The 19124-nt window shown below is 44.0% G+C and overlaps 1 protein-coding gene across 4 annotated transcripts in view; it reads left to right on the top strand.

Moving 5' to 3' along the window:
- Positions 1-2656: 2656 nt before the first annotated feature.
- Positions 2657-19124, top strand: part of LOC135517704 (membrane-associated phosphatidylinositol transfer protein 2-like) — a 90789-nt gene continuing 74321 nt past the window's right edge. For all 4 annotated transcript variants that reach the window (XM_064942239.1, XM_064942235.1, XM_064942240.1 and 1 more), the window contains exon 1: positions 2657-3142. The gene's annotated coding sequence lies outside the window, so the exon portion shown is untranslated. The remainder of the gene's footprint in view (positions 3143-19124) is intronic.

The raw sequence follows: 19124 nt of genomic DNA, 5'->3' as shown, positions 1-19124 counted from the left end.
ATCATTGATTCTGTGATCAAAAAATACAATTAACATTTCAATTCAATTCTTTAAGAGTCCTGTTTAAGTAGAATTTTAATTTTTGTATTTTAATTTTTGTAATTGATAAGCATTAAAAACAGGATGGAGCCTCCCGAGTGGCTGTATAGCAGTGCGAAGACACTGTATAGCAGTGCGAACTGCGTTGCTTCAGATGCTGGTTCGATACCCAGGCCGGCCGCGACCGGGAGACCCATGAGGCGACGCACATGGGTTTAGTGGAGGGAGAGACCCATGAGCGTCGTCCGAGTGAGTGGAGGGTTTGGCTGGCCGGGATGTCCTTGTCCCATCGCGCTGTAGCGACTCCTGTGGCAGGCCAGGCGCATGCACGCTGACACGGTCACCAGGTCTATGGTGTTTCCCACCGACACAATTTTTTTTTGTGGATGGGTATAATTTGTATGTGTAATAGTAATATTTAAAATGACTAAATCGGGTAATTTTGTATACATTTATAAATATGCACCGGGCTGCTTCTGGGGGGGATTCTAGTAAGATTCCTGCAAAGTCGGTTGAATTCCGGTAGACGGAAACGGCCCGATGTACTTGGGCTGATTCTGGGCAGTTATTCATTTTGATTCCGAGTCGAGTCTAACACCCGATTCTGGGCCGAATCAATCAGTTCCAGTTCCCCGGAAGAGGGCCGATTCCTCATTGCTAGCTGGGTGGCCACTACCATAAAGGCCTGATTGGTGGAGTGTTGCAGAGATGGTTGTCCTTCTGGAAGTTTCTCCTATCTCTACAGAGGAACTCTGGAGCTCTGTCAGAGCGACCATCGGGTTCCTGGTCACCTCCCTGACCAAGACCTTTCTCCCCCGATTGCTCAGTTTGGCCTGGCGGCCAGCTCTAGGAAGAGTCTTGGTGGTTCCAAACTTCTTCCATTGAATAATGATGAAGGCCACTGTGTTCTTGAGGACCTTCAATGCTGCAGATATTTTTTTGATACCCTTCCCCGTATCTGTGCCTCAACACAATCCTGTCTCGGAACTCTACGGGCAATTCCTTCTACCTCATGGCTGGTATTTTCTCTGACATGCACTGTCAACTGTGGGACCTTATATAGAAAGGTGTGTGCCTTTCCTAATTATGTCCAATCAATTGAATTTACCACAGATGGACTCCATTCAAGTTGTAGAAACATCTCAAGGATGATCAATGGAGGCTATTATAGCAGCAAAAGGGGGACCAACTTCCTATTAATGCCCATCATTTTGAAATGAGATGTTCGACGAGCAAGTGTCCACATACTTTCGGTCATGTAGTGTTAAATTCTATCAATTTTAGAATAAGGCTGTAATGTAACAAAATTTGGAAAAGGGGAAGGGGTCTGAATACTTTCCAAATGCACTGTATGTACATATCTACCTCAATTACCTCGTACCCCTGCACATCAACTAGGTACTGGTACCCTGTGTATATAGACAAATTATCGTTACTCATTTTGTATGTATTCCTAGTTTTATTCTTTAATTTTTATATTATTTATCCTTTTTTTTCTCTCTGGATTGTTGGGAAGAGCTGTAAGTAGGCATTTCACTCTTTGACTAAATGACTGATAGGTGGTGCTGTGTTGTAGCCACCAAGCCTCCCTCACCGGTGGAAGCTATATAAATGTTTTTTATTAATGTCTACATTCCTTTCTGCTACGTTTACTCTATTACAGACACCTTGATGCATCATTTTCAATTATATTATGTGAGCTAAACATACAAATATATAAATAAATAAAAATCCCTAAAGTATAGTTTTTTTTTAATTATTAATGTTGCTGTCCCCACTTCAACAACAATAATTGTTGTAATTTTGTCCTTTCATTGAAATACTGTAGAATTCCATTCATTCCTATATTGCGGACTGATCTTACTGTGGAGTGCCAATATGTCCTACCCGTGGCCTTAAAGACTCTCAATGGCCAATACATAGCACCAGCAGTCCAGATTTTATTTCAGAGAGGAAGAGGAAGATAGAGGCCCAATTCGGCGGAGGTCAATGAGAGTCTAATTTGGTCAACAACAAAACATATTGGCTTATTTAGAAGTTTCGTAATGTTTAAGTTAAGAGTGTACTGATATAAGTAAGAAAAGTGACATCCCGGCAACTTTGATAAAAACACTTTATACCGGAGTTTTCTCGAAATCGCTATGCAAATCCTATTCATGGCATGAGGCTAGTAGCATAGCATCGCACTCCATTGAATACAGGCGCTTGACGTCAACAACCTTCCATCAAATTTGTAAATAATGAGATGTATCCACCAAAGAAAGGATAGGCGGGAGCTAGCCATCCCACTGTGTCGCTTTGGGGACAACGACTCCCATTGTTAGGGCGGAGAGACATGTATGTTGTCAGTATATCCATAATCTTTGATTGTACACATAATTGCACACTGTACGTAGTAGAGGCACAGTCCAGGTCTGCGATGACTGTATATAGCCACTGTGGGGCGCTTTCTGTCTAGCCTACTACAGGACATATGAAGTCAGTGGCATATGATGTGGATGGGCAAGGAACATAACCTGTAGCCTACGACCACAACTGGTAATTTGTTACGTAATTTTCCAGAAGGAGAATGTTTCGAGTCCGATGTCTTTGTCATTGAAAAGCACAGAGAGACAGAATGAACATTCGCTGTCAGCTTTATTCTCAAAGGGGAAACAGCAGGTGCACATCCAAATAAGTGGAATGTCATGAAAGCATCGCGATGTCCGTTGAAGAATGTAGCTAGGTTAATCTGGCTTTATTCGCGGTTTTCAGACTAGAATGGCCGGACAAATAGGCTATGTCAACCGAACATGATGCAGATAGGTCTTTGGGATATATAATTGTGTTCCTCTTTTCGGTGCGAGTCGTGATCAGGCAAGGCAGTGAACCGACAGGACACTCGATGATTTGACAGCACTGCCGCTATGGGAGGAAAATACGTGGATAGATGCAGAATTATTTGCACATTTACTGGGGTAGCCTGTCATTTGATGTAGGTGTTATTGGTTATAGTAAAGACATTTCATAGCCAATAGACCGTGTTACGTGTATTTTGACAAATTCCAGGAAATCCAACAGCGCGTTGGGAGAATTGCAGTAACGAATTTCTATCATATTACAGGTGAGTGTTCTTATCATCTTGATTTGGTGTTTGGTTGAGTACAGCCGCTCGAACAGTAAGGCATGGAATGGTGAGGATGAAAAATGGCCAGGTAGCGACAGATGTTGCTAGGAAACCGGTTTACATTGTTACCTTCACTGGCTGGCTGGGTGGGTGCTGACATTTGACTTGAAACAATAGCAAAAAGTGTAGGAGGCGCGTGCATTAGGCTACTTAAAAGTACATTGATTTGAATATTCAAATTATATAATTGCTCCTTTCTACAGAAATAATTAAATTACTACACCAGAGAGCATGATTTAAACTTTGAAATAATAATTTGATATTAAACTGATTATGGCAGTAGGCCGGTTATGACATTTAGTCAAGTAAACACTTTACTCTGTTTGACATAATTAGCGTAAGGTCATAATCGACGTAAACGTACGCCGATTTTCTGAGCAATCTTCCCCTTAATCAGAGTTATAGGGTCATGGCTAGTAGAGATCCAGCTTTTTCCAGAATTGACTTTTCGTAGCAGGTTTAGCAGAATTAGGTTAAAGTTAAGTTTTAATGTCACATGCACAAGTAGGCCTACAGTGAAATGTGTTTTTTGCAAGCTCTAAACCTAACAATGCAGTAATCAATATCAATGTAGTGCTAAAAATAACACAAGGTAGAACAATAACAAACAAGAAATAGAAATAAGAACATGAGAAGTAAGTAGCATACTATATACAGGGTCAGTTTCAATACCATATGTACAATGTGCAAGGGATACACAGCCATGCAATCTCCATAGACAGTTATTGGCAGTATAATGGCCTTGCTGAATAGCTCAGTGACTTTCAACGTGGCATCATCATAGGATGCCACCTTTTCAACAAGTCAGTTCGTCAATTTTCTGCCCTGCTAGAGCTGCCCAGGTCAACTGTTATTGTGAAGTGGAAACGCCTAGAAGCAACAACGGCTCAACTGCAAAGTGGAGGCCACACAAGCTCACAGAACAGAACCGCCGAGTGCTGAAGCGCGTTACGTTCGTCTGTCCTCTGCAACACTCACAACCGAGTTCCAAACTGCCTCTGGAAGCAATGTCAGCATAATAACTGTTCATTGGGAGCTTCATGAAATGGGTTTCTATGGCCGAGCAGCCGCAGACAAGCCAAAGATCACCATGCGCAATGCCAAGCGTCAGCTGGACTGGTGTAAAGCTTGCCACCATTGTACTCAGGAGCAAGGGAAACGCGTTCTCTGGAGTGATGAATCACGCTTCACCATCTGGCAGTCCGACGGACGAATCTGGGTTTGGCAGATGCTAGGGGAACGCTACCTGCCCCAATGCACAGTGCAAACTGTAAAGTTTGGTGGATGATGAATAATAGTCTCGGGCTGTTTTTCATGGTTCAGGCTAGGCCCCTTAGTTCCAGTGAAGGGAAATCTTAACGCTACGGCATACTAGACAATTTTGTGCTTGCAACTTTGTTTGGGGAAGGCCCTTTCCTGTTCCAACATGACAATACCCTTGTGCACAAAGCGATGTCCATACAGACATGGTTTGTCGAGATCGGTGTGGAAGAGCTTGACTGGCCTAAACAGAGCCCTGACCTGAACCCCATCGAACACCTTTGGGATGAATTGGAACACTGACTGTGAGCCAGGCCTAATCTCCCAACATCAGTGGCCAACCTCACTAATGCTCTTGTGGCTGAATGGAAGCAAGGCCCCGCAGTAATGTTCCAACAATGTCTAGTGGAAAGCCTTACCAGAAGAGTGAAGGCTGTTATAGCAGCAAAGGGGGGGACAACCCCATATTAATGCCCATCATTTTGGAATGAGATGTTTGACAAGCAAGTGACCACATACTTTTGGTAATGTAGTGTATGTGAGTGTGTGTGTGCGCATGTGTGTAGCGTCAGTATAAATGTGTGTACATGTTGTGTGTGTGTGTGAGTAAATTAAGTGTATTGGAGTGTCAGTGTGTGTGAGTGTGTAGAGTCCTGTGATTGTGCATAGAGATAGCAAAAATAAAATACAAGGGTCAACTCACATAGTCCGTATAGCCATTTTGTTAGCCATTTAGCAGTATTATGTCTTGGGAATAGAAGCTGTTCAGGAAAGCTATGATCCATTACTAATGTCACCTGTTAAATCCACTTCAATCACTGTAGATGAAGGGGAGGAGACAGGTTAACAAAGGATTTTTAAGCCTTGAGACAGTTGAGACATGGATTGTGTATGTGTGCCATTCAGAGGGTAATTGAGCAAGACAAAAGATTTAAGTGCCTTTTTACAGGGTATGGTAGTAGGTCCCAGGCACCCCGGTTTGAGTATGTCAAGAACTGCAACGCTGCTGGGTTTTTCTCGCTCAACAGTTTCCCGTGTCTGTCAAGAATGGTCTACCATCCAAAGGACATCCGGCCAACTTGACACAACTTTGGAAAGCATTGGAGTCTCAAAGGGCCAGCATCCCTGTGGAATGCTTTCGACACCTAGAGTCCGTGCCCTGACGAATTGAGGCTGTTCTGAGGGCAAAAGGGGATGTAACTCAATATTAGGAAGGTGTTCCTAATGTTTTGTACACTCAGTGTATATCAACAGATATGGGCAGTATTTCTCTCACATGTATTTGAAATACAGTGAGCTCCAAAAGTGTTGGGACAGTGACACATTTGTTGTTGTTTTGGCTCTGTACTCCAACACTTTGGATGTAAAATTATACAATAACTATGAGGTTAAAGTGCAGACTGTCAGCTTTAATTTGATGGTGTTTTCACCCATGTCGGGTTTGCATGCTTTGCAAGAATAACAATTTCCCTAGTATTCTTTTTTACATGGACACATATCAAATCAATTCATGTGATGGGATTGATAAATGCAGAACATTTGGCAATCAAAATAAACGTTCTACCATGTTAGTTTTGTGCAGCATATTTTATTCTGAGTTTGGATATATACCGTTTGTATGTGAAAACTAAAAACAGGAGCCACTGTGGCCCCTGAAGATAGTGTTCAGATTTTTGCCTGTCCCTGGCCTAGCTCATTGTTGAGGTGTGGAATGTCAGTGAAACACATCTAAAATAGTCCTAGGCCTATCTCAATAAGGCCTATTGCAATATTCCAAAATACAATCGCGGGAACAACACAAAGGAGAAAAGACAAAGAAACAAGTCTAAACTGTCTTTAGTTATCAGAACTCTCAACTCAACAGTAGTCTAGGCCTATAGCATATCTTATTGGCACTAGCAGAGAGTATCGCCCATATCCCTGTCTTTATCATTGGGTGAGTCAGTGACGGTGTCCTGAGAGAGCCTTTCGCCCGCAACTATCCAGACTGACTTGCTGCAGCCAGGTAGAATCGATGACCCTCTGAGGGCCCTAGGAGACCGCATCCCAAAAACGGTGACCACACCGTTTGGGGTGGAAGAGCTGACACATCCAGGAAAAATGTGGTGATGGTGTTTTCTTTCTCTCCTATGTTGCATATCCTTCCCTCTTCTAGCTACACGGAGCAAGGGAATAGGGCCTTCCCCTCATCTTCGAGCCTCCTCAATGAGAGGAAAGAGACAGGCCCGCGACTCTTGGAAAGGCGTGCCAGCCACTTATGCACGTTCTCTGTCTAACAGTTGTTGCGTTTTTCTTGGAGAAGTGGTATGACTTATGCCTTGATCACACCTTGATCACACCGGCAGCGTCATTGCGCAAAATGTCACGTAGTATCATCTGGATATGTGCGCAACAAAAGTTCAACATTCATCTTCTGCTACCATTTTTGTCAAGTCATCTACGCATTCAGCTTGATGCATACTTTGATAAATCCAACATATGCACCACACAGAACGCACTGCAACTGCCTCTGCAACACAGTGCTGGAAGGAAAACGCAGCGCTCCATTTGAAATGAATGGACTTCTGGTGTACCAAAATGCAATGTCGGGGTAATCGAGGCATCAACAGATTGTTCCTTCCTGCTCTGTTTTCAATGGTTCAATGCTCCTTGCATGATTTTTTTGGTACAGAGAGAAGGTTAATCATTGTTAAGGTCCAATAGCCGTTTTTCTCGGGCTGCCAAGGCCCAGATAGTGATATAGTTTACCCTTCACTGTTGTGTCATCTCTAGGGGGGGGGGGGGGCACACGTCCCTTATGCCCAGTCTCCTTCTCAGTGCGTACTCCCTTAGTTTCGGGAACTCAGGGGGTTGCTGATGTTGGGGCCACCCTGGCTTTGGAGAGCATGTTTTGCATTATGGGAGTTGGCCGTATCTAGAAGAAAAAAAACGCACACCTATTAAGACGAGGTGCTGGCTAGCGGAGTAGAAACTTGAAAATAAAAGAGAGCCGCACACTCTTGGAGCTCAGATGCAAAAATTTAATACCAACGTTTCGACAGCCAAGCTGTCTTCATCAGGGTATAATCACAAACACTGCGGGATGACTCGTTTATATAGTGTCAAAGGACATGGCCAGGAGTGGCCTAATATCATTGGTTAATAATCAAATATTAAAATGTCATGCAAAGAACAGCATACAAACAAATGGATAGCATACGATCATAGATTAATTTGACTATACAAGTTTACACACAATTTCAATGGCAAAGTCACAATAATCACAAGAATGGCTTCAGATCAAAGTCTACGTTGAGACCGTAGACTTTGATCTGAAGCCATTCTTGTGAGTTGGCCGTATCCCCACATCTGAGATATCGTAAACAAATAATTGAAAGAGAATTTGCATAACCTCGGTTCTCTGATATTATGAGTGATATATCTCACCTCATTCCCCTGCTCGCAAGAGAGTGAGGAAGTGAACCATGCTTGAGAATAACCAGAGGGTGGGAGAGTGGCTCTTTTTAAGCAAGGTGAGGGTCTCACCTAATTTGCCACTCTACCTGTCTGTCTCTGACAGACGCTTTTAATGGATAATTCCGAGAGTAGGCGATCCTTAGCGAATCCCCCGCATATGATATATCTCACTCATAATATCAGAGAACTGAGGTTAGGCAATTAACCTTAAGATTTCCATTGGCGAAGCAGTTTCTATATATCTTCACACTAAAGCAACTTTGATAACACTCACGGTCAGCTATAACAAGGTATTCTGTTAGAGGCTTATTGTATGTGCATGCCTGTGCAGTAATAGGTTTTTTTATTTTTTATATCAAGGCAGCTTAACAGCTTTATCCTCAGTCTCTGTAGCATAAATGGTGCATTTCTCCAAAAAAGGCATGACAATGTATTATTTCTCTTTTGGTGTGGTCACTGCTTTCAATGAGGAACTGAATGTCCACCATAGAGATAGTTAGAGGACGCAACATTATATCTGTCCCATTATGGCATCTGCTTGGGCAGCACCATTGAGGCCATCTCCAATTTGAAGTTGTGCATTTTCTTCTTCCACTACTTATATGAGTTGGTAAACAAACTGAAAGGGTGCATACTGCCACCTGCAGTTATGGAAGGTTTGCTCAAGAGAATAAATTTATTAACTGATCCCTCCTGATGACCTAGATGGGAATTATGTGATCCTTCCTTAACCCATAGGAAGTCTCAACCAGTTGACTACTTCAAAATGTTGAAAATCATCAACGGCGCTGCCCATTCTGAAGCAGGCTTTTGTACACTTAGAGTCCTCTATCTATCTCTATGATATACACACACCACAGCAGGACCAGATACAGAAAAATAACACTTTGGAATAGTGTTATTTTTCTGTCTCTCACCATATGACCAAATACACCACTACATCACTGAGGGACACACTGAGCTTTTTCTGCATCGACAGTGGGGATCCACCTTTCTACCCCACCTACTTCTTATAGGTCACACAATATTGGGTTGTTAGATTTGTGCACCTGCGTGCGTGCATCAGCGTATGTCTGCTACCGTTCATAGGAGGGACTGTGTGTGTATTAGCCTATTTGTGTGTGTGTGTGTGTGTGTGTGTGTGCAGGGTACACAGTAGCTGTGTGTCAGGGGCAATGTTCCCTCTAAGCTTCGCGCTGTAGCCCGGAGACTGCCGCGCAGCTTCACTCAACTTTCTAGAGTTTTCCCTGTTAGTTAACGTGTCCCTCGAATCAACGCAATATTCGCCACTTTCAATAAAACGTTACTGAAACAAAGCGAACTATGCAATAGATTTTGTTGTAGGCAGAACGCATCGGAGTAGAATTCTATTGCATTGACAAGCAAGACTCAGCCCGTGCTCTTCACAGACCGGTGCGGCATAACCAATCAGAGCTGCAGTAGGCATATATGCAAGTAGAACATTGCCATATATGGATCTGTGCTGTTTACTTTCAACTGGACTGTGTTTACAGCAGTGGTCATGAGTAGATGTGATTGTTTTGAGATCAAAGAAAAAGTATATGCCACTTGTGCACATTTTGTTCATATCCTTTGCTAGTTAGTGAGTTATTATCCCAGTTATAGATCATTTGTAGTTAGCAATGGCGGCGTGGTTGCTTCCTACAAGAGCACAAAACATGTACATTTCTAGACATCTTTGAGAAGCTAGTCAGGTAGAGTATTTTTTTCATGTCTTTAAAGGGGCAGTGTTGTATTTTGAAACAGGCTTGAATAAGTTATATGATAGAACAGCTATTTCTGTGTTAAAATGTTATGGGATGTGTTTTCTCCATAGTTTTTTTTTAATGGTAGGTCACTCCAGTAGGCCTACATTATGATCAAATCGCCACAGTAGCCTACTTGGCCACTGATAAAACTGTAACTTAGAGCGGGTACAGCCTCAGTGTTCAGAGTGAACATCGCTGGAAGTTGCACAGAATTTGCGCTCAGCAGACCTGAAATTTACTCAGTGTCCCCAAACATATGAGGGAACATTCATCAGGGGCCTGCTTCCTCTGGGAGTTTAATGGGGCAATCCGCAGTTGAGTCAATAATAGTCAATGTGCTCTCCCCACTAATGTTTCTGTAAAGATGGTGCAGGAGAAATCTAACCACTCTCAAATTGACAGACAGAGCTATGTGTGCAAGGGCTGACCATCCATGATTTCAAAATGATAGGCATTTGTAAGTTATATTCTTCAAGAATCAATGGGTGCATATCATGAATCTATCAATCGAAAAATGAATGTGGCAACTGCAGATTTCCCCTTTAAGGTAATTACTCTACAGACAGTAGGGGAGCAGCCTTCCCATAGGAGAACACTGCCTGTTTCAGCCTTGAGGGGTGTGTGTTAATTTGTATCTTGGGCTCAAGGGAACCTGGCGCCTCTCCGCTCCAGTCCCCTCTACACCCCGCTTCACCTAACACACCTAATTACAGTTAACCCAGGCCTATTTCAATACATAGAAATGCCTTCCTGCTCTATGAAATAGCCCTTATTCCTTCCTCTCTCAGACAGAATGACTGGCATTATGTATGCAGAGTCTGGATGAACAGAGAGCTCTGCTGTGTATGATTATCAAGGCAGAATAATTAGGTTTGTATTATGAATACTGTTAGGAAGCAGCCAGCGCAGAAACAATGAGTCATACTATTGATTGCCGCCTTTCGTCTCCCTCTCCCCCTCCCGCCTGCCATTCCTCCCCTCTTTCGATAAGACTGTGGACTCCATCAGCGGCAGCAGGAGCTCCATTGCTGTAGCTAGGCCAGAGGGGGAGGAGAGGGAGAGGGAGAGAGAAGCTGTCACAGGATGCCATGTCATCCCCACCAAGAGGCTATTTATAGCTGGGTAAACACAGGGATTCCAGACCATTGAACATGGCTTCCCAGCCAATGAATGACTATTCCATTCAGCTTGTCTGGTTTTAAGTCACACTCATTAGGTTGTTTTTATTACAGAGCTGTGGCAGCCGCTCTCTACTGGAGCCATCACAATATAGATTTTTTTCATGGGCAAGATTTTTATTTTATTGCATAGTCAACCAAAAGTAAGTTATTTGTTATTGTATAGTCGAGTCAACAATGACCGCGCTAGTTACAGAGACACGAGTGGGGTGTGCGTGTGTTTGTGGGAGGGTGGATGTGTGTGTGTGTGTGTGTGTGTGTGTGAATGCCTTATGAAATGATGCAGGGCTGCCCTTTCGTAACTAGGTTTCATATAACAGTGTACTTACTCAATAGTCATTGGTTCCCTATTTGCACTACCCCGTAAGTGTTTATATGTGAGTAACATACATTTGTGGCTTAACATTGCAAAAATACACCCTCTCCTCTTAGTCAAAGCACATCATTGTCCTACCAAGTGTCACTCACAATTATACCTATTTGTTAATCAGACCCTGTGCATTTCTCTCTCCATATACCCCCCCCCCCCCAAATGTCTTTCTTTTAGGCTCTCATGTCCTGAAGCAAAATGGGTTAGAATGGGGGGGGGGAAAGTATATGACAGAAGCTTTAATTGTTTTGTCATCAGGAGAGACTGTAAAAAATGTCAATAAATACAAATCTACTCTGACAACTTCTATTCCTAGGAACTATTTTGGAGAAGATAAAATAAATGGTATTATTACTGAAATACGCTTGTCTTTTACGTCACAACCAGCTTACTGGCTTAACACGTCTCATCTCCAAAATGCCTCGTTTTCAGTAAGATGGCATTGGCAACTGTAACTGTTTTACCACCGCGTGCGCCACCCAAATTGACATGCTTTTTTTATGTCTAAGGGAAACTTCACGCCAGAGCGCTTAAACAAAAATTGTATTATTTATTTATTTATTATGAATCCCCATTTGCTGCTACCACATATCTACAACACAAAATCCACGTTTACGTGTGTGTATAGTGTGAATGTTATCGTGTGTGTGTGTGTATGCATGTGTCTGTGCCTATGTTTGTGTTGCTTCACAGTCCCAGCTGCTCCATAATGTGTATTTTTATGTCTTGAAAAATCTGATTCTACTGCTTACATCAGTTACTTGATATGGAGTAGAGTTCCATGTAGTCATGACTCTATGTAGTACTGTGCACCTCCCATAGTCTGTCCTAGACTTGGGGACTGTGAAGAGACCTCTGGTGGCATGTCTTGTGGGGTATACATGGGTGTCTGAGCTGTGTGCTAGTCATTTAAACAGACAGCTCGGTGCTTTCAACATGTCAATACCTCTCACAAATACAAGTATGGATGAAGTCAATCTCTCCTCGACTTTGAGCCCTGTTCTGAGTCAATTTTCCTCAGTCCCGCTTTGTGGCACCTGACCACACGACTAAACAGTAGTCCAGGTGTGACAAAACAAGGGCCTGTAGAACCTGCCTTGTTGATCGTGCTGGTAAGAAGGCAGAGCAGCGCTTTATTATGGACAGACTTCACCCCATCTTATCTACTGTTGTATCAATATGTTTTGACCATGACACTTTACAATCCAGGGCTACTCTAAGCAGTTTTGTCACCTCAACTTGCTCAATGTCCACATGACTTATTACAAGATTTAGTTGAGATCCCAAATACAATGCTTTTAGTTTTTGAAATATTTAGGACTAACTTATTCCTGAAACTAACTGCAGCTCTTTGTTAAGTGTTGCAGACTTTAGCTTCCCTCCAGGCTTGAGGGCACACACTTTCTAGTAGGCTAAATGTAAGATTTGACAAATAGGAGTGGCAATATCGTCCGCTATTATCCTCAGTAACTTTCCATCCACGTTGTCAGTTGCCTGGTGGCTTGTCATTGTTGATAGACGACAAAACATTTTTCACTTCTTCCACACTCACTTTACGGAATTCAAAATTACAATTTGTGCCTTTCAGAATTTGGTCAGATATACTTGGATGTATAGTGTCAGTGTTTGTTGATGGCATGTCATGCCTACATTTTTTAAATCTTGCCAATTAAAAAATAATTCAAGTATTTGGCAATATCCTCCGGTTTTGAAATGATACCCCAATTTTGTGGTATCCAATTGGTAGTTACAGTCTTGTCTCATCACTGCAACATGGGAGAGGCGACGGTTGAGAGCCGTGTGTTCTACAAAACACAACCCAACCAAGCCGCACTGCTTCTTGACACAATGCCTACTTAACCCGGAAGCCAGCCGCACCAATGTGTCGGAGGAAACACCGTGCACCTGGCGACCGTGTCAGCGTGCACTGCGCCCAGCCCGCCACAGGAGTTGCTAGTGAGCGATGGGACAAGGACATCCCTGCCTGGCCAAACCCTCCCCTAACCCAGACAACGCTGGGCCAATATTCCCATTCCCCATAGGCCTCCTGTCGCGGCCGGCTGCAACAGAGCCTGGACCTGAACCCAGAATCTCTATTGGCATAGCTAGCATTACAATGCAGTGCCTTAGACCGCTGCGCCACTTGGGAGGCCCTGTATGTCAATCATGCAGCCATTTTGGAGTACTGAATAATGTGTCTGTAATAATACAATGCGGTTGCTGGCTTACATATCATTGTGAGGGTATGACTTAGGAACCCTTTGTGTTCTTCTGATGTTTGCCTGGCCTCCATTTTGCAGGTTATGGGAGTGTGACATTAACTGTAGGTCGCATCTAAAGCCCTCAGTCTCATTACCTACCTGTGTGTGTGTGTGTGTGTGTTGCCTACCTTCTGTTGAGCACTCACTCTAATTACCAATCTCTTCACTTTGTTCAAACCCAGCCAGGCGTCTCACACCCTCATCAAACATTCACGCACGCACACACACTGCATGCACACACACACACACACCCACGTTATGTACTTCTATCCTCATGGGCACCTAAAATTAATTTCCATTCAAAATCCAATTCTCCCTAACCCTAAACCTAACCCTTACCATAACATTAACCACTAATCCTAAACTTAACCACTAACCCCTTACCCTAATTGTAACCCTAACCCCTAAGCTTAAAATAGCCTTTGTCCTCATGGGGATGTGTGAAATGTCCCCACTTGGGAGTGTTTTCCTTCTTTTACTACACTTGTGGGGACTTTGGGGGATTTTAGGTCCCCACAAGAACCAACCCCCTCCTCCTGCATGCACGTCCACACACACACATATGTTTTACTATCCTTGTGGGGACCAACACATTTATTCCCAATCAAAATCCTATTTCCCCTCGGCCTACCCTTAACCTAAATTCTAACCCTAATCCATAAGCCTAAAATAGCCTCCTGGTCCTAACAAGGATTGTAAAACCACACCACACCCACACCTGCACACATATGTACAGCCTCCTATAGTACACTCTTATACCGGATACCCAGTTGAAGCATCCGTTCGTTAGTTAAAAGTTAGTCCAGGGTGTCATCTTCCCCTGTCCTCTCCCTTTGTGTGTGTGTGTGTGTGTGTGTGTGTGTGTGTGTGTGTGTGTGTGTGTGTGTGTGACGATGTGTAGGCCTATGTGTGGTGGTATCTGTAGCAGTGTGTGTGTGACCGCGCACGGGCTCCACTCTCTCCCTGTCTGTTGTTATTAATGGTCGCTTTAATAGGATACGGGCCATTGGTCTTAGTAGAAGCTTCATCAGCTACACACACACACATCCACACACACACACATCCACACATACGCTACGGCCAGGCCAGGTTGTATATTACCCAGGCTCAGACCATTGGACCCTGGCCAGACAGTAATGCTAATAGTGCGTGTGCGCGTGCGTGCGTTGCTCCCACTCTCTGTGGTTGATTCACCTCTCTCTGCCTTCATTTCGCTCTCTTTTTCTATTGCTCTTTCTCTCTCAATTTCTTTTTCTCTCTCCTCTCTCCTCCCTCTCTGGTTAACAGAGAACCAGTATGGCATCGAGGACAGTGTGAGGGGGATGCTAGCATGAATACGCCACATACTTTCTTTCTCCACTTTCTACCATACAAACACAACAGTAATTTACCTCCGATGTTTCTAGTGTTTTGTGCTTAAATGTGTTTGTGTTCCTTAAATGGCCGCTGTTTAAAAACTGTCAGAAACACACAGCAGTTCTGAAATTCAGACGAAAGGTCTCTGAATGCCCTTATATGGTAGACAGGAGAAACTGGCTAACGTCAGGACTGTAAGCCATGTACTAGTTCTCTTCGGTGGCTTGACACAACACCTAGTCTAACTTCGTTAAAAGGTTGAATGTTTAAAAGTCTGTTTGGTGGTTGCTACGTACAGACTAAGTCATTTGGTCCAGAGTTGATTGCATCATTTTCTTGTCTTCATTTTGGGATTATAAAATATATACAACACAGACAGAGGTCTTGTGAGAGTCTCTTCACACCTCCACACTCTGGGCTTTAGGCTGGGTTACTGTATAGCACTTGGTGACATCAGCTGATGTAAAAAGGGCTTTATAAATACATTTGATTTATTGATTGACTCTCTCCCATCAGCTCCAAATATTTGCACTTAGTTTCCATAAACGATTTCAGAAGCAAAGGCGTGACGAGCCAGAGGGGAGTTCAGTAGAGAGAAGGGTGTTGATGAAATCACCAATCTTTGTTGATGAAAGCATATTTCCCAGTAAAGGTGATAGACCAGACTAGAGTGACAGCCTGGCAGGAGATGAGAAACTCTATGATCACGGCTGATATGTTTGACTGGCCATCAATGTGCCTACTGACACAGTCTGTTCTAATACAACTTTGTGTGTGTGTGTTTCTGTGTGTGTAGGTGTGTGGGTGTGTTTGCACAATACCTACCACTTCCCCCATAGCCACCAAGAAATAGAAGCTTTTCCAATCCCGCTCCAGCAGCGGAGGTGATATGAAAAACTGCATCAGGATGGGAAATCGAATGCCTTAGTTTTCACTGGCTTCTCTCTCTCTCTCCACCAGAGACCCAAATGGAGCGTTTTTAATAGCTCTGAGCAATAGCAGGCAGGGAGGGAGAGCGGGGTGAAGGGAGGCAAATGGATGGTTGGCTGAACAGTGAGCGTCTGACGATTATCTCAGCTCCCCTCCTTCCAGAGAGAGAGAGTGATTTATTGCCTCATTCAAATAAACGGTGGAGAGAAAGGAGGAGGGAGAGAGATCAGACGCATCAGAGCATGTCGCGTCACAACTGAACCCCCTCCTCCTCCTGAGCTAAAAATAGACTGCCTTCACTCATCATCTATTCCCACCCCTCCTCACACATACAGTTACTCACACACACATCGCACGCCAGGGGCACGTTCCTTCTCATTCACCTCCCTGTGTCTCCCCACCCCACCCCCTCTGATATAGTGACGTTGGGCTTGTATGACGATGACATCAGAGCTATGTGGGTCCAGGCTCATTACTCAGGCCAGGCTGAGAGGAAAAGATAGAATTCCTAGAGGAGAGAGGACCGTTGCGGAATTGTATGCCGAATTGGGATCCATTTCTTGGCTGTCTGTGCGTGAGAAGGAAATGGTAAATTTAAGGTGTTCTATTTTATTCTAGTTGGACTGTTTTTATTTGGACTCCTCTCTCTACTAAATAGAGAAGGAAGGAAGCCCTCTATACTACACTACATCTTTAGCCTCAACATGGGTGTTGCAAAACTGAGAAAGAGGAAGGTGTCTTTTAGCATCTGGGCAGAGCTGATACCAGGTTTTGTCAAAGGAGATTGAGATCATGTAGATGTGACGTGTGTCAGAACTACTCTTTGTGCCTTTAGGTTTCTGTGTTTTGTAACTAACTGTGTACAAGAGAACTGCCGCCCACTGTCTACTAGTTCACTTGTCAACTGTCTCCTTCCTGGCATGTTTTCAACGGTGGCAGCTGACTAAGGTGCCTAAGCAAGTAGATTACACTGTAGTTATCGGTATGTGTCTGTCTACTATCTGTTTACTCAAACATAATGGATGTGTCATTATCCACAGATTCCTTTTATTGAGAACCTTTAAACCTTTTGCCTTGTCAACAAGCGGATGGTGGTGACATTGCACTGGGAGAGTAGTGCAAGTGCAGAGTGATTCATAGGTATGTCACAAGGTACCAGAGACGGGCCTAGAACATCACAGCCTTTGTGATCTGGACCTGAGCTCTGGATATTACAGTAGACTGTCCAAGCTGGCTGGCTGATTGGGTTAACCAGACATTGCCGGTGGCTGGATAGACTGTGGTTGTGTGTGCTGGGTGGAGACCTGTCAGCAAGGGGAGAGCGAGAGAGACAGACTGTGAGAGAGAGAGAAACTGTGAGAGACTGTGACTAAGGTTGGCTGCTGCTATGAATGAGAAATCACTTCTCCAATCTCTAATGTCCTCCTTCCTTTCTAGCCAGGTTGCCAGATCTGGTTGTGATTTAGCCCACTCATCTGTCAGGCCCTTCTTGACATGTCAGGCAAGTAACAGAGGGACGCATTCAAACGTGATTGATTGACACGTGTGAATTCTAGCATTTTATTTTATTGATTTATTTCACCTTTATTTAACCAGGTAGGCAAGTTGAGAACAAGTTCTCATTTACAATTGCGACCCGGCCAAGATAAAGCAAAGCAGTTCGACACATACAACAACACAGAGTTACACATGGAGTAAAACAAACATAGTCAATAATAGAGTAGAAAAATAAGTCTATATACAATGTGAGCAAATGAGGTGAGATAATGGAGGTGAAGGCAAAAAAAAGAAGGAAAAAAGGGCCATGGTGGCGAAGTAAATACAATATAGCAAGTAAAACACTGGAATGGTAGATTTGCAGTAGAAGAATGTGCAAAGTAGAGATAGAAATAATGGGGTGCAAAGGGGGAAAATAAATAAATAAATACAGTAGGGGGAGAGGTAGTTTGGGCTAAATTATAGATGGGCTATGTACAGGTGTAGTAATCTGTGAGCTGCTCTGACAGCTGGTGCTTAAAGCTAGTGAGGGAGATAAGTGTTTCCAGTTTCAGAGATTTTTGTAGTTCGTTCCAGTCATTGGCAGCAGAGAACTGGAAGGAGAGGCAGCCAAAGGAAGAATTGGTTTTGGGGGTGACCAGAGAGATATACCTGCTGGAGCGCGTGCTACAGGTGGGTGCTGCTATGGTGACCAGCGAGCTGAGATAAGGGGGGAATTTACCTAGCAGGGTCTTTTTTTTGTTGTTGTTTTTTTTTAAACTTACCCTGTTTTCTCCCCAATTTCGTGGTATCCAATTGTTTAGTAGCTACTATCTTGTCTCATCGCTACAACTCCCGTACGGGCTCGGGAGAGACGAAGGTTGAAAGTCATGCGTCCTCCGATACACAACCCAACCAAGCCGCACTGCTTCTTAACACAGTGCGCATCCACCCCGGAAGCCAGCCGCACCAATGTGTCGGAGGAAACATCGTGCACCTGGTAACCTTGGTTAGCGCGCACTGCGCCCGGCCCGCCACTGGGGTCGCTGGTGCGCAATGAGACAAGGATATCCCTACCGGCCAACCCCTCCCTAACCCGGACGACGTTAGGCCAATTGTGTGTTGCCCCACAGATCTCCCGGTCGCGGCCGGTTACGACAGAGCCTGGGCGCGAACCTAGCAGGGTCTTGTAGATGACCTGGAGCCAGTGGGTTTGTCGACGAGTATGAAGCGAGGGCCAGCCAAGGAGAGCTTACAGGTCGCAGTGGTGGGTAGTATATGGGGCTTTGATGACAAAACGGATGGCACGGTGATAGACTGCATCCAATTTATTGAGTAGGGTATTGGAGGCTTTTGTAAATGACATCGCCGAAGTCAAGGATCGGTAGGATGGTCAGTTTTACAAGGGTATGTTTGGCAGCATGAGTGAAGGATGCTTTGTTGTGAAATAGGAAGCCAATTCTAGATTAAACTTTGGATTGGTGATGTTTTATGTGAGTCTGGAAGTAGGGTTTACAGTCTAACCAGACACCTAGGTATTTGTAGTTGTCCACATATTATAAGTCAGAACCGTTCAGAGTAGTGATGTTGGACGGGCTAGCAGGTGCAAGCAGCGATCGGTTGAAGAGCATGCATTTAGTTTGACTTGTATTTAAGAGCAGTTGGAGGCCACGGAAGGAGAGTTGTATGGCATTGAAGCTCGTCTGGAGGGTTGTTAACACAGTGTCCAAAGAAGGGCCAGAAGTATACAGAATGGTGTCGTCTGCGTAGATTAGAGACTCACCAGCAGCAAGAGCGACATCATTGATGTATACAGAGAAGAGAGTCGGTCCAAGAATTGAACCGGGTGGCACCCCCATAGAG

This window comes from Oncorhynchus masou, chromosome 28, assembly GCF_036934945.1.
Source record: "Oncorhynchus masou masou isolate Uvic2021 chromosome 28, UVic_Omas_1.1, whole genome shotgun sequence".
In the NCBI taxonomy this organism is placed as follows: Eukaryota; Metazoa; Chordata; class Actinopteri; order Salmoniformes; family Salmonidae; genus Oncorhynchus; species Oncorhynchus masou.
The sequence above is the reverse complement of the archived record's forward strand: the minus strand, read 5'-3'. Positions and strand labels throughout refer to the sequence as shown.